At 49.4% G+C, this 5,329-nt stretch overlaps 1 pseudogene; it reads right to left on the reverse strand.

Annotated features, from left to right (window-relative positions):
* Positions 1-351: 351 nt before the first annotated feature.
* LOC132400045 (uncharacterized) lies at positions 352-3,319 on the reverse strand (annotated as a pseudogene).
* Between the last annotated feature and the right edge of the window lie 2,010 nt (positions 3,320-5,329).

A 5,329-nucleotide genomic window follows, 5' to 3' on the forward strand; every position in this document is an offset into this window, starting at 1 on the left:
ATGTGGAGAAGACAAAGGAAATCACTTGAACTTCAGCAAGGTGCAGATGAATTCATGACTCCTCTGTAGAGAAGAGTCTGTAAATGACCTCATCTGGTACCTTAATATCTCCTCCCTGAACAAGAAGGCACTGCAGCACCTCCACTTCCTAGGAAGATTCAGACAAGCTACACTCCCCCCCAACCTACTCCGTCTTAACTGTGCATTACAGTAGCACCATTGAGACCATCCTGACAAGTAGTATCTCCATCTGGTATGGAACCAGTTGAGCATTGGACCAGAAGTCCCTATGAAGCACTGTGAGAACAGCTGAGAGGATCATCGGGGTCTCCCTACCATCCATCAGGGACATTAATCAGGAGCGTTGCATACACAGGGCATTAGTTGTAGAATACACCTGCTGGTGCTACTTCGACATGTCTTCAGTGATGAACCCGGGATTATAAGATGTTTCAGGTACTTAATCATCGGTGACCGGCCCCCGACTTGTGACGCACTAATCCACAGATGCCCCCTCCGGATCCACAGCCACTGCGAGGCCTTTTCAGCAGCCTCCAGATTGTTCTTGGTGGCTCTTCTGCACTGCAGTCCTTTAACTCCAAGGAGTTTAAGAGTTCACTGTAACGAATGGCCAGCAAATCCCCAGCACCCAATTTCAACTGGCCCACAGCGAGCTCTCCAGCCATTGCTCCAGCATTCTGCAACAAGATCTGTGTATCTAACCCTCTTGCACTCGTTGGCCTCTTCAATCCGGTCTTCCCAGGGGACAGTAAGTTCCAGCAGGACCACTTGCTTTGTAGACTCAGATATTAACACCATGTCCAGGCGGAGCGGAGTAGCTGCGATGTTCTCTGGGAACTTGAGCTGGTTCCTTAGTTCGACTTGGAGCTGCCAGTATCGTGCAGTGGCAAGAAGCCCTCCCAAGCTAGACCGATGTTGAGCCTTCTCCCCCCACTCTAATAAAGGTGATGGACTGTTTGGGAGCGTGCTGATTAGTGCTGTCTTGAATCGCTATCGCCCTTCCCCCACCGCCTTCAGGAAGCAACTGAGGATATGCTCCAAAGTGCCCCTCTTCTGGCACAGTTGGTATGCTGGAGTGTTTGCCATGCCCCACCTGTGTAGGTTGGTGGAGAACATCATAGATTGATTGGATGAGAAACTTGATGCGCGAAGGTTTGGATCTCCAGCGCTCTGTCCAGGTGAACTCGTGAGGTTCCGCGTGCTCCCGTCTAGTCTAGACGCCCTGTTTGTACACACTGACCATCCTGCTGTATCGTTCTTCCTCCACTTCTGCTCATATCTTGTCCTGAACCAGTTGACGTTTCTCCTTTCCACAGGTTTGGTCATAGCATGCTCTGGGGAAACAGCCCAGTCCCGCCCGCCCCACCGTCACCAAAATGTTGTGCCGCAGCCGAGCCTTCACTTTATCGACAGCCTCCTGTGCCTGCCCCTTCCTTTCGGTCTTTACGCGGATTCATGCCGAAGCGACTTTAACATCAGAGGAGTTTCGGTACATCATTACCTCCCTGGCTTGAGTGACTTTGAATTCCTCTGATAGGCTGCTGATGGGGAGCTGCAGCTTGGTGGAATGCCCATACAGGGCAACGCTGCTTAATGACTGGAGGAGCCCCAACCACCTCCGGAGAAACTGACTGATGGTCTTCTCTAGAGCCTCCACTGTTGACATTGGCACCTCGTAGACTAGAAGGGGCCAGAGTAGCCTTGGCAGGACTCCGTGTTGGTACATTCAGGCTTTGAATTTTCCTGGAAGCCCCGATTTATCAATCGCATTGAGCCAGGTTATCAAGTCGCACCTGTTTTGTTGAAGTTCAGCTGTGTCCTTTAGGGAACTGTTGAAGATCTTACCCAGGCTCTTGACTGTTTTTTCTGTCACTGTTAGAATCTGGATCCCTCCCAGGGTAAAGCAGAATCAGTTGGCCTCTCTTCCCTTCTTCAGGACCAGAGACCTGGACTTGGCTGGTTTAAAGCTCATCCTTGCCCAAGAGATGAGCTGTTTTAGCCCTTGAAGGAGCCATCTGCACCAAGGGACGGATGTTGCCATCACCGTCAGGTCATCCATGAATGGGGGGCTGCTGAGAGCCAGATGTAGACCTGGGGCCTCTACATTCCACCTCCACTGACTTGACGATCATGTTCATGGCCACTGAGAAGAGTGACACCGAGATTGTGCAGCCAGTGATTAGGCCCTTCTGCAGCCGATGCCACGTGGATGTTAGTGACCCTGAGATGACTCTCAACCGGAAGTTGCTGTAATAGTCCAGAATGAGGTTTCAGATGATCTCTGGAACATGGTGTCTTGTCAGTGCTGCTTCAACGAGCTTGTGTGGGATGGATCCATAGGCGTTTGTTAGGCCTAGCCAGAGTGCTGCAAGGTCTCCTCTGTTTTCCCTTGCCTCCTGGATCAGCTGGGTCACCACTCCTACGTGCTCTAGGCATCTAGTACTCCCTTCTGTACTGAAGTGTCTATGTATCTATTCTTCAAGAGGAACTCAGTTAAACGTTGGGCCACAATCTTGAAGAAGATCTTCCCTTCAACGCTGAGCAGCGAGATGATACGACACTGCTCGATGTTGCTTGAATCCTCTTCTTCTGGTATCCAGACACCCTCTGCTTGCCTCAACTGAGCAGCGACCTTTCCCCTCCACCAGATCACCTTTAAGATCTTCCAGAGTCGCATAAGGAGCCTTGGGCACTGCTTGCAGACTTTGTAAGGCACTCTGCTGGGGCCAGTGGCGGAACTTGCTCTTGATGCTTTGACCTCCTTCAGGGTGGGCTCAGAGATGCTGAATTGGGTCACCAGTTTGGGAGGTGTCACCGGTGCATCCCACAGGCCGAGGTCCTGCTCTCTCGAGGTACTGAGATGGTGGTTTATCTCCTCTACAGAACAAGTGGGGTGACCACGTCACCTCTGTCCCAGTATCCTCTCGGTGAAGCCGATGGGACTGGTAATGAAAGCACTCCACTTTCGGGCACTCTCCTTGCCCTTCGTTTGGTGCCACTCAGCCCGCCTGAGTGTGGTGAGCCTCCTCCTTATGATATCTGTGAGGTCTGACAGGGCAGTTTTCTCCTCCTCCTGGGCCAACTTAAATTGGTGATTTGGAGATTTGAGTTCTTGTCTCAGATGGCTGATCTTAAGTTCACGCCTGTTTGGTCTCGCTGGATTACTTGTTCCATGCTTTTCCTCGAAGCCAAACCATTCTGAGCCTATGCTCCTTATAAGGGTGCACATTGTCCTGAGCTTTTGGTCAGCATTGCCCTTCGATATCACCTCCAGGATCCTGTCTACATCCTCACCCATCTGGAGCCACTCCTTCTTGTTAGCGGCAGGCCACCTCACCTGACGCTGTTCCCACTTCCTGCTTAGGGGGGTGACTTGTGTTGCTTGGAGGTTCTGGGCATCCTAGGGTGACTCTGGGCCTGTCTCCTCCTCCGTCTGACCAGGTTCTGTAGTCAGCACCACAGAAGTTGTAGTACCAGCTACTGCTCCTGTGCATTGCTATTACTAAGGATCCCATCCATCCATCCTGCATCCTCTTGGACTTTCTACCATCAGGTAAGAGTCTTCGACGCCAAAAACAAGAACAGTCAGGATGAGGAACAGTTTCTTTCCCCCCGGCCAAAAGGCTTCTGAATTCCCTGCTGCATCATAATCATAGTGTCACCGGTTAATCTGTCCCATACCTTACAATATTTAATATTAATGTTCTTTAGTTTGATATTTATGTCTGATTCACCTGTAGATTTTATCTTTACCTTCATAAATTATCGTGTGTTATGTGTACTACTGTGCTTCACACCCTGGTTCAAAGAAATTTCATCACATTTCTATATTCATTATATGGTTATTTACGTTATATACATGCATGTAGTTAAATGACAATAAACTTGACTTGAATTGAGTGTCTGTAGTCTACATTCTGACTTTCTCAAGCCCATGTTCTGAGATTATCTAGTTTACTCTGGTCTCCATTTTGGGCTTTTCAAGTCATAAGTGCTCGGGTTCTGAGCTTTGGGGTCCCGTGACTCAGGCTTGCATAACGATTGAGTGCTTCAAGCAGCTTATTGATTGTTCATTTGATTCAACAAATCAACATTAAAATCAACAGTGTAAATTTTGGAAGAACTTGCTCTATCCTGATGTTGTTCCTTGCATGTGATGGTATGCCTTTGATAATGTCAAATCAATGTTCAGAAGGACACTATCGGGAATAATTGAAATAAGCTTCCATGCTAACAACTGCAGGGGATGGAATAACCTTTTAACTCCTGCATGTGTGTTCTGATGAGTGATGCTAATGGTAGCAAACGCTCCAGTGTACAAGAAATTCCTGAAACAGTAATGTGAATTTGCAACCCTGTAGTGCCCTGCTCCAAAATCTGATTCCAGGCAGGAGTGTGCGAGTACACAATAAAGTGACCCGATGAAGAGTAAGCTGCCTTAAATTTAACCTTTTGATGAAAATCATGGTACTGACTGAAAATTGAACTTTTATGAAATAAATGAAACAGAATTACAGTGAAACAGCTAGCTCAGTGAAAAGAAAAGTCTGTCAATGCTGCCTTATTCGGTGAAATTAAGAATACAGCTGACTAGTTTAATCACCACTGGTAAAATAGTGAAGAGTAAAACATTGTGTGCAAGGTCCTTCCAGGATCCTGCAAGGTTTCAAGTTTTGAGTGTTGAGTTTCATGCTTCCAAAGAGTCAGGTTTCTGGGTCTGAAGAATTTTTCTGGGTCTCAAGGATTTTCCATGTCTCAAGGCTTTTCCTGGGTCTAAGGGTCCCAGTTTAAGCATTCAAGATCATCAAGCTTCTCCAAGTCATCAACATTCTCCAGATTTCCCATGGCTCTCTAGGCCTGTCATTGCCCCCCAGGTTTCCATGGCTCTCCAGGCCTGCCATTGCCCCCCAGGTTTCCCACGGCTCTCCAGGCCTGCCATGGCCTTCCAGATTTCCCATGGCTCTCCAGGCCTGCCATTGCCCCCCAGGTTTCCCACGGCTCTCTAGGCCTGCCATTGCCCCCCAGGTTTCCCACGGCTCTCCAGGCCTGCCATGGCCTTCCAGATTTCCCATGGCTCTCCAGGCCTGCCATTGCCCCCCAGGTTTCCATGGCTCTCCAGGCCTGCCATTGCCCCCCAGGTTTCCCACGGCTCTCCAGGCCTGCCATGGCCTTCCAGATTTCCCATGGCTCTCCAGGCCTGCCATTGCCCCCCAGGTTTCCCACGGCTCTCTAGGCCTGCCATTGCCCCCCAGGTTTCCCATGGCTCTCTAGGCCTGCCATTGCCCCCCAGGTTTCCAATGGCTCTCTA

This window comes from Hypanus sabinus, chromosome 9, assembly GCF_030144855.1.
Source record: "Hypanus sabinus isolate sHypSab1 chromosome 9, sHypSab1.hap1, whole genome shotgun sequence".
Taxonomy (NCBI): Eukaryota; Metazoa; Chordata; class Chondrichthyes; order Myliobatiformes; family Dasyatidae; genus Hypanus; species Hypanus sabinus.